An 11,434-nucleotide genomic window follows, 5' to 3' on the forward strand; every position below is an offset into this window, starting at 1 on the left:
CCGTTACGGCGCCTTCCATGACGATTAGCGGCGTGTACCACATCGCTTCATAGATAAGGATATCTATTTTAGATATCACATATCCTCGTTCTTAGCACAAATATTACAGCCAGTATGTTAAGTCTTGACGCAGTTGCTGCTCCGAGAGACCTGTTTGCCTTCCTACAGGAGTACACTATCTGACGAAAAGTATCCGAACACCCCTATGTAATGCGGGCTTGACCATTAGATGTCACCAGAGGCGGACCCGTCAGAATGAAAGCAGGTGGGGACTGTTCTCAGTAGAGAAACAGTAACAGGAGAATTGATAGGTGACGGGGGCTCAGTTACTTAGAGCGTGAACTGGTTATCAAACAAATCCATCAGAAATATTTCAACCTTTCTAAAGCTACCCAAGCCGATTTTTGGTGAAATGGGAACGTGAGAGAACCACCACAGCTAAGTGAAGACCAAGTTGATCTCACGTGATGACTGACTGACAGAGACCGTCAAGCATTTCGGAGAGAGAGAGAGAGAGAGAGAGAGAGAGAGAGAGAGAGAGAGAGAGAGAGTCTGTAAAGAGAGAAAAAAAAAACATAGTTGTACGTAGGCGGTTAAAATGAATGGGGTAAATGATTGAGCATCTCCAATTAAGACACACGTTACTGTTGTCAGTGCGAAGAGTGACTCCACTAGACAGTGGAATACTGGAAACGAGTAATCTGTAACGACGAATCACGCTGTATCTTGTGGTGATCGACGCATGGGTTTGAGTTGCGCGAATGCCTGGGGATCGCCACCTCCCACACGTCTGTAGTATCAACAGTGACGTAGGGAGGTGGTTTTGTAGTACTAGATTCTTTTCGCGGTTAAGGTGTGGTTCTATTATTGCACTTAAGAAAATGCTAAATGCGAAAGGATGTGAACACACTTTTCAGCTGTGTATTCCATCCAGTAGTGCAACAATTCGGAGACGATGATGTATCAGCCTGACAATTCACCATGCCAAAAAGCAGGATCAATGAGGCAAGCCGGCAGTGGTGGCCTAGCGGTTCTAGGCGCTACAGTCTGGAACCGCGCGACCGCTACGGTCGCAGGTTCGAATCCTGCCTCGCGCATGGATGTGTGTGATGTCCTTAGGTTAGTTAGGTTTAGGTAGTTCTAAGTTCTAGGGGACTGATGACCTCAGAAGTTAAGTCCCATAGTGCTCAGAGCCATTTGAACCATTTTTTGAGGCAATGGTTTATGCATAATAACCATCCTGAAATGGACTGGCCTGCCCAGAGTCCCGACATAAACCCAATGGAATAACACTGGAATTAGTCAGAACTCCAGCATCCATCATCACTACCTTCTCTGGTTTCGGGCCTTGAGAGAGAATGGGTTGCCATTCCTGCACAGGCATTGAGGCGCTTCATTAAAAGTGTCCCAACAGTTTAAGACGACGTAAAGGCAAAGAATAGACATTATTCATACTTACGTCCACTAATAGGTGTCGGTATATTTTAGTCAGATAGAGTATGCACTTCAGTGTAAATCACTAGTTAGAGTGAAAAATTAAACTACTACCTTCGCTAATAATTTACTGGTGCATTACCAACGCGTCTCAGCCTTCACCACCGAGTAGGCTGCGCATATTGACGGCGGTTAAAGCTCCCATTCGGCTGTCCAGATTTTCCCTAAATCGCTTAACCCAAATGTCCAGGCCTTTTTAGATAGAACGCAGGCGATTTCCTTCCTTAATGCGAACTTTTACTTGGTCTCTAGTGACATTGTCGTCGACGGGACGTAAATGGTTTCTGTAAGCCTTCTCCATCACGAGACGAAACAAATGTGAATCGTTCATGTTGGCACTTGAACAGCCTCCATGCCAACATAAAATTTACCAAGGAAGTAGAAAAGACAAGAAACTACCATTTCAAGATGTGCTGGTCACAAGGGATGGCGAAAACCTGGGACACAGCGTGTATCGAAAACCGGCAGACACGGACCGATATCTGCACAATTTATCAAACCACCACCCGAGCCAGAAACGAGGCATGATTTTTACTCTCGTAACACGAGCAAGACGAATATGTCTGCCACAGCACCTCAGACGCGAAATGCAAAACCTGGAAAATGTTCTGAAGAGCAATGGGTACTCCACAAGTTATATTAGAAGTGCAACAGAGCCAAACACACGGCGAAGCGACAAATCAGAAAAAGAAATGATAATTAAATGGACACCCTAGCTGCAAACAGGCGGTGATGTACTTCATTGGGGACATGTTGAAAATGTGTGCCACGACCGGGACTCGAACCCGGGATCTCCTGCTTAAATGGCAGACGCTCTATCCATTTTTTTTGTTTTTTTTTGTAACCTCATTTTGTTCGTTATAGTTCGTTGCAATTGTTCGTGGCGGACGTCCCCAGACGCCCTTTGAAGTACGTTTTTTTTATTACAGAGAGTAGCTAACCCTCTGACCGAGCACGCTGAGCTACCGTGCCGGCAAATTTAAACTTTTTACTGGAGGGTAGACTTGAACCAAGGACCTCTCGTTCCACAGCTGCTCACGCTAACCACGGGACCACGGCGCTCCTAGCCATCTGAGTCACCGCGGGCACAGCGGATAGTGCGTCTGCAGGGACTTACCCCTTGCACGCTCCCCGTGAGATCCACATTCCCAACATGTCCACACCACTACATTCGTAGTGCGCCTAATAGATGTTTGCCCATCATAGTCATTACTCGTGGCAGATTAATCTACCAAGTCCCGTACGAGTTCGGGCATAGCGTGTGTGTTCGCACAAGAAGGTCAATGGCCGGGAAGCCATATTTTAACTATATATGACGGTAGTATCTGTTCCCGAAAGAACAGTTACCGTGGATGACCATGCAGCTTTGCTAGAAATGAAATGATAATTAAATGGACACCCTAGCTGCAAACTATTAGGCGCACTACGAATGTAGTGGTGTGGACGTGTTGGGAATGTGGATCTCATGGGGAGCGTGCTAGGGGTAAGTCTCTGCAGACGCACTATCCTCTGTGCCCACGGTGGCTCAGATGGATAGAGCGTCTGCCATGTAAGCAGGAGATCCCGGGTTCGAGTCCCGGTCGGGGCACACATTTTCAACATGTCCCCAATGAAGTACATCACCGCCTCTTTGCAGCTAGGGTGTCCATTTAATTATCATTTCATTTCTAGCAAAGCTGCATGGTCATCCACGGTAACTGTTCTTTCGGGAACAGATACTACCGTCATATATAGTTGAAATATGGCTTCCCGGCCATTGACCTCCTTGTGCGAACGCACACGCTATGCCCGAACTCGTACGGGACTTGGTAGATTGATCTATCACGAGTAATGAGTATGATGGGCAAACATCTATTAGACGCACTACGAATGTAGTGGTGTGGACATGTTGGGAATGTGGATCTCACGGGGAGCGTGCAAGGGATAAGTCCCTGCAGACGCGCTATCCTCTGTGCCCGCGGTGGCTCAGATGGATAGAGCGTCTGCCATGTAAGCAGGAGATCGCGGGTTCGAGTCCCGGTCGGGGCACACATTTTCAACATGTCCCCAATGAAGTACATCACCGCCTGTTTGCAGCTCGGGTGTCCATTTAATTATCATTTCATTTCTAGCAAAGCTGCATGGTCATCCACGGTAACTGTTCTTTCGGGAACAGATACTACCGTCATATATAGAAAAAGAAATGTCGAGTACGGCCTTTCTGCCATACATTCCCAGAGTGACGGACAGAATTGGCCGTATATTGCGCAAACACGGCGCAAAGATGATTTTCAAACCGACAAGGAAGATCAAAGAGTGTCTTAGATCGGCAAAGGAGAAAAGGAGCCCACTTGCAGTGTCGGGAATATACCGCGTACCATGCACATGCGGGAAAATTTATGTCGGAATGATGGAAGATCAATCAACACTAGGATCAAAGAACGTAAGCGACACTGCAGGTTGGGGTGGGTGGAGAAATGCGCCCTGGCAGAGCACGCACTGTGGGAGACCGACCACATAGTAAATTTCGCAGACACGGATGTTCTGGCTGTAGAGAAGCACTATCATACCCAATTGTTCAGAGAGGCTATAGAAATACAGAAACACGAGTACAACTTCAACAAGAAAGAAGAAAGCATTAAGGTAAACAGATCCTGGCTTCCCGTGCTCCAGCGAACGACCGTCGCAGGTAGCAAGACGAACCGCACCGGAAATGACCGCTGGGAAGCCCTCGTACATTGGCGCGCCAGGTAGATATAGTCTGCGGCCGCGGGCTGGGCTCCAGTTCACCACGAGCAATGGAGGGTGAAGCTTTGACAATGCCAGCCACTCGTGCTGGCGAAACGTCAGTAAAATCATGAGACGAATGTCGGCCGAAGAACCCGAGACAGAAACCAATAGGCAATTTGTCAATTTTATATGTAATTAACACTTTTGATAATGGATATCATAAATATTTTAAGTGATCATACAAAAATGTAGAAATAATGATAGCAATTACTGTAGAATTCTTCAGGTCTAAAATATGTTTGACGTGTCTTTTAGTATTACAGTCTTCTGTGTGAAACAACTTTTAACTACACGCTTTTATTTCTGAATACGAACAAGTTACAATTTACCAACTTCTTGAACGTAAATGAAAATACAAATTTTGTATTGTGTGAAAAATGTTATTTTATCAGGTGGTGAATTTATTGAATGTGCCAAGTTGTATAGATATACTGAAAATGAAAGTGCATGTCAGTGACCAGTTTCATTGTAATATGTCGTGCATTGGGATGTCACCAGCATGAAATGTAGTATTTGAGAATAGTGAAACCATCTTTCATTCTATATCTGTATTCATTGTACAAAGTGAAACTTGTCAAATACACTGAAAAGAACTACAGTGAACTAAATACAAGAGATATAATCTAATAGTATTACTGCAAGATACTAACTCAGCCACTTGTAATAGTCGATGCAGTTTCGGCAAACAACGTCTTGGTACCACACAAAGTAGAGAGTTCGTGTGTATAGCACAAGCGAATACAGAGACGTCAAGTGGATAGTTTGCGGTGTATCTCTTATGATAGAATGCCGCTATGGGCGTTGCCCTCGCGGTGTATCAACATTGAGGTCACTAGCAGTGCTGTAAATGAGGTAGGTGTGCCCTTGTTAGATGAACATTTTCTATGGTTACCACATCGTTGCTAATGTGTACGTCTGGGAACATTAGGAACTGTAACTTAATTGCTCCTTAATTTATATTTTTTGTCCTGAAGGCTGGAATTTAAATCTTGAAACAGGCTATGCCCCTAAACACCTGCTGGATATGCGTTCCTACACACGCAATCCTGCTGGTCAATGTTGAATATCTTAACAGGCTTCCGAGGTACATGGACGTTGCGTCTCCTTACTTGGAATGTTTTCTGTGCAAACCAACATAGTTCTAAGTGATCAGTAAATAATAATCGAGAGGTCGAGGGAACATGCTTGAGATGGAAGAAATGGACTGAAATTCACTGAAGTCCCGGCATAAATCATATTTCATTCTTTTATTTGCCGTGACACATATTCAGGAAGTCTAGTAGAGTATCCTTGAATAAAGCCTTTGTAGTGGGTATCTGCACGAGGTCTGGGGAGAAAATATGTACCTACCACATACAGTTTCAGTGCACACATCAATCTTTTAAATTGTTGCTGGTGTCTGCTGAATTGTATCATGGGGATTTTCATCTGCCTACGAATGTTTTTCGTAAATATTAACTATGGAATTTTAATTATTGCTTCCAAACTTCAGTTGTTAGATGTCGCCACAAAACGCATTGAACATAATTGCTATTAAGAACTATTAAAAGGTATTTTGCACATTTGCTTGTCTGACTTTTTCTTGTTGTGGTGCGAGGAATCACCTCGGAAAATTATTAAAAGTTGTTCTAACAGATAGTGTGTATCTTTTGCGCATATCGAATTGTTCATTTTAATTATTTGATATTTTGTATTTTGTAAATACTTTCTCTGCTTAAAGTTAGTAATCAACTGGCTATCTGGCTATACACCTACGTTTTATAACGCTGATTATTTCATTAAGAACATCGTCATCATGATCATCACGATCATCATCATCAACAACAGCAGCAACACCACTACCACCACCACCACCACCACCACCACCACCACCACCACCATTTTCAGCCGTCTAACATCCACTGTTTACTGCACTATTCCATGGATTATAGACTTAGCTAGAAGCATCCATGCTACTCCTGTATATTCTGGGCTATCTACTCGTCTTGCTATGCAACTGCCTCTATCAAGTCCTCTGTCTCCGATTAATAAGCTTCCTCGGTCCATTTACCGTCCGATTACCCAATTTCATTTTATTTTCACTACGTACATAATTAAATCTACCATTTCAGTCTGCTTTGTGATTCACTTGTTTGTTTTCCTGCCTCTCCCAATAATTCTCAAGATGCATCTATCCATATCTCGCTGAATAATCCTCTGTTTCTGAATAGTTTTCACCTTAAAAATGTGTTCCTTTGCGTTATATGTTAATATACCTTGATTGTCAGCATTACGTTTCGGACACATTGGAAACTAAGTTTGGAAATCCTAGTTACTTCACAAAAAGTAATCCAGGTGATTTTTACTCTTCTGCATACTAATCCAGTTAAGTGTCCAAAATACAAGAACTTGGTAACCGGGTCTGCGACTTCATTGTTAGTTTTTAGTAGGTTAGACACTTTCATTTTAAATTATTTAAGTTTTCTTCTTCTTCCTCTTCTTCTTTCGTTACAGGCCAATTAGGAACCTCTTTTGAACCGCTAAATTAGCTTTAGCCTTCCGCCAATACTGCTTCTCCCTTTCCTCTTTTTTGCTGTCCACATTTCTCCTGCCTTCATAGTAGCGATTCGCTTGGAAATATTCCTACTTCTTGATTTTTTTTCTGTATTTTGTTATCTCCAATTTATTGCTTGTTGACACCGGTATATTATTTTTCCAGATACTGTAGAATTTTTCTGGTCATTCTGCTAACACATTTCTTTGTCATGTCCATAAGAACTTAGTCTTACGTTTCTATTTTAATTTTCATTAGATCTCAGAATCAGTTGCACCAAAATTTCTTCACTGCCCTTTTTGGCATTTAAGCCATTTACAAGTGGTCACAAACGAATAAAGGGACATCCTCTAATAGCTTGAGTGCACCATTCACACAGTATTCTATATGTTTGTATACTTTTGCATTAGTTCTTAATTTAAATATTTCAGTTCTTGTTCTTCATCCTAATATCATTGTCACGATCTTTCTTTTATTTTATACCTATATATATCTTTCATGGAATGACAAATTTTTGCGCCCTACTTTCAAACGTGTTCTAAAACAAATATTTCTTTCTTACAGGTAACCGAAAATGGCGTCGAGGAGACCGAAAAAGTTTGAGGTGGTTCCAGTGACAGGGGAACAGAGCTGCGGCACGGAGAATTCTGGTCACGGTAGTCAGTGCTCTCGAGTTTTGTTTATTCGGTTTGGTTTGTGGAGAATTTCGATCCTCAAGTGACTCTGTCCCAGTATAGCTATACAAAACAATGGGGTGAACCCATTACTTGGGCTAACGGGATTTTAGCACTTTGTACCCTCTGCACTATCACTCATTATTTTCGAACAGAATACGAAACCAGCGGCTCATTCATTGTAGCGTCTTATGGGCTCCAGACAGTATGCATCCCACCTCCCCCGTCCCCTGTCACGCCCCTACACCCTACCTGCACACATATTGATGTTTAATCATTTAGTTGGCCGCTGCTGATGTTTGGATCATCGCTGGCAAGAATCAGGAGTGCCAGCAGTCCACTGAAAGAACCTGGGCTTGTTACTTGCCTTTAAAGGGCTCACTTATTTCTGTGAAATCTATAGTCCTCGGAATTATTCACGCTGCAGGCACTGACAGGAACTACTGCAGGAAATCATGGTCTTTTCTGCGTCAGGAAAACGATTACATCACTGGGTACAGCAAACACTTTTTTTTTGTAGAGTGAGAATTGTAGTTCCACAGTCACACTTGTGTATTTATATTTATTTTGTTTATATATCGCTCTTCGCGAATAATTTTGGGGTCATAGCTCCATTCTCACCGCTTTTGTTCAAAAATAATGCGTAAAAAGTGTGCACAGTGATATAGATTTCGGTAAGCGTACTGTAACTGCATTAAACTGCCCTTATTTTATGTAATACACAATAGAGGATCAATCCCTACAAAGTCTAAAATGTAATTTAGATTATAAATATGTACATACCCTGCAGGCAAACAAGTATGCTTCACCACAGAAATAAAACAGTACGAAGTATTTGAAGGCAGTGAAACAGCCAAGAAGTGATATTAATTATAAACCATATAACATAAAGAAAAATATAGTCTGCATTTATTATTCAGAAAAGAAGCTTACCTCAAGAACATCTATTTTACTTAATTGTAAAAATAGTAGAATGCATCTTACATCCACGTTTAACATCATGTGTCAGACGGCATAGTGCATTATATGTCAGAATGTTACAACTTTGAATCTGTTGACCGATTCGCTTTACACAGTATTCTATCTTACACTCGATGTATGTCGATATAAGATGCAGTCTACAATTTTTACAGTCGCAGTAAATAAATGTTGTTGATATAAGTTCTGTGTAAATAACTATTGATTATGCTTTTATTTAGGCTGTGTGATTTATAATATTGTTATGCCTTCTTGGCAGTTAAATAACCCCTGAAATTAATACGCCTGGTATATTCGTGTGACAAGTCTATCTTTCTCCTTGCAGATTATGTAGCTAATTGTAACATAAACTAAGTTTTGTGATTTGTGAGAACTAATCTTCTCTTGAGGGTAACGTAAATTAAAAGCAGTAAAATGCTGTTGTGATTGATCAAACATCGTGTTTGTATGACGACTCACACTTTATGTGTTACTTTAATACGGGAATGTTTGAGAACGACCTTACACCTGAAACTAGTCGCAAAGGATGAGGTCTGAGTAGTGTAGCTGTGGGACTTCTATTTCCTATCAAACGATTTACCAGCTACAGATCAGGAAATTATTCTTCGATAATAATAAGAATATCAAGAAAAACAGCTAAAACTGCCATATGAGTCACTAGCGTCCATGTTAACCAAAATCGCCTTCAGAAGTGTATTGTTCTGATGCATAATAGCACATTTTGACAGGCATTACTGTTTATTTTTACCAGACCGCTAAGAGATATAATACCCAAACGCTTAAAACCGCATTGCGTTCACGTTACGATTGACATTGAACCCACGTTCATTATCGAGGGACAAGACTGGCATGAATTACACATATTTTATGTAATATAAAAAAGTAGCATTTATATAGTTTCTAATTGACATATGAATACTCTACACATAGATGTTCACTTGATACTGAATTTGAAACACTATTTCGTATATGGTGCTACAGTGATAGTGTGAAATTCCCTGCATTTTTAATGTTAACCTGACCCATAAAACTAATTATCAGCTGGACACACCTTTAGGTTCTAAGCTAGTGATTATCGTGCGCATCTCTAATGGATAATGCAAATTGTTGAAGGTCCTAGTTGTAGATCCTAAAGTCTAGGTTCAGACAGATAAATTATTTAATATGAATGGTAGGTGTTTAACAGAAACCATCGCCCAATTAACACAGTAATTTATTCAATAAAAACATAATTCTTCACAGAGCTCATGAATCGAATGTGAAATGCCTTGTGTAACCTATAACTAATGAATATGTTGATTTGCAGCATTACGTCAACCAACAAGAAAATGCCCCCTAAATCTTATGTTTGAATCTACTTAGCTCCAAATTAAAAATGACTTTTGACAAGATAGTAGCTGAACAACTCGTACATTCACCACAGCAATGCTGGATATGAGAAAGTTGATCTTACTAATTTCCACACGTGAGGAACAAGAAAATGCCATATCACACAAGGGCTGCTAATTATGCTCACCGTAATTTTTCATCGACAGCTGCACAGAATGCCACCACCATGTGAATGGTTCTGTGGTACAAGCTGAGCGCCGCGCCATTATCGCGACAACTCTAGATCCCGCTCTTCTGCTAAGACGCATTGCTCTCCATCTCTAACGTATGTGGCCGATATGCTCAAGATGCACTCAACTCCACGTCACCGGACTCTCTCTCTCTCTCTCTCTCTCTCTCTCTCTCTCTCTCTCTCTAAAGATGTGTTCACTAGCGTGTCTGGCCATGAACTACAATGCAGTCTGCTTCGCAATTAAGCACCGTTTCTTTAACCTTTTTACAGACTCTTATACCCTGCTCTTTCTTTCTGCCAAATTGTGTGCGCTCGCCAATAGTGGAACATTCATACACGGCCATCCAATAATGCGATTTCTTCAAGCACACAAAATCCCGCCAAGATGCCAATCGTATTACACAACAGCCATCCACATGTAAAAAACTACCGCTTGAGCTCCATTTCCGTGACGTCACTGTCAAATATACCAATGGTGCATTTTCGCGTGCCCATCAAGTAGCCTCGCATCAGACATCTTCTGAAATTATTAGAAAGCTACTCAAGAGTCTAGCCCACTGTTTTCGAATACTGTAAGATGCTCACCTTGAAAAGGCTCTCTGCAGAACATGAGGAAAAGCGCCGTTCTCCTGCTGCTAGAGTCGCCTTTCATCCTCAATTCAGCAACTGTCGAGGGCCTAGTTGTGAAACACACAATGGTCTACTACCTCCCTCGGCTAGCCCCGCGTCCCAGTTTCCATCGAAACGGACACCTGGCAGTCCAACCTGGGCTGACAGCAAGAATTTCTCTTTTTTCTTTACATTCACTGCCTCCTCAATCTGCCCGAAATCCAGCACGCTGTGCCTTTCCAAGGACGCCGATATCGTCCAGTAAATATGTCGAGTACTATGTTAAATGGAAGTAAATCGGTCACTGTGATGCGGTATATGTTAATAAATACATTGCTGCTGCACTGATCTCTGTTATCACCCTCCAAATACTGACATACTCAAATTAAATGAAAAAGGCATGCAAAATCGCCTGCTGTGTTTCAGTATAATAAAAATCGAATAAGCAGATGAAGCATGAAATTAAGAAGTGCTACAAAGAATAGATGAGGTAAATTCGATGGAAAACTTTTATCATGTGAAAGGAGAGGTTAATGAGATGTAAGATTTAGAGCTAGGTTACAACTGGGAAGAAGGAGGAAACGAGAAGAAATTGTGGAGCAGACGAAGATGAAAATACACTACTGGCCATTAAAATTGCTACACCACGAAGATGACGTGCTACAGACGTGAAATTTAACCGACAGGAAGCAGATGCTGTGATACGCAAATGATTAGCTTTTCAGAGCATTCACACAAGGTTGGCGCCGGTGGTGACATTTACAACGTGCTGACATTAGGAAAGTTTCCAACCGATTTCTCATACACAAACAGCAA

General features: G+C 41.7%; 1 non-coding gene across 1 annotated transcript; it reads left to right on the forward strand.

Annotated features, from left to right (window-relative positions):
• Positions 1-3,007: 3,007 nt before the first annotated feature.
• On the forward strand, positions 3,008-3,082 carry Trnat-ugu (transfer RNA threonine (anticodon UGU)). The gene has a single exon. It is a non-coding gene; the product is annotated as a tRNA-Thr (tRNA).
• Positions 3,083-11,434: the final 8,352 nt, after the last annotated feature.

The sequence above is a fragment of the Schistocerca serialis genome, chromosome 2 (assembly GCF_023864345.2).
Source record: "Schistocerca serialis cubense isolate TAMUIC-IGC-003099 chromosome 2, iqSchSeri2.2, whole genome shotgun sequence".
NCBI lineage: Eukaryota > Metazoa > Arthropoda > Insecta > Orthoptera > Acrididae > Schistocerca > Schistocerca serialis.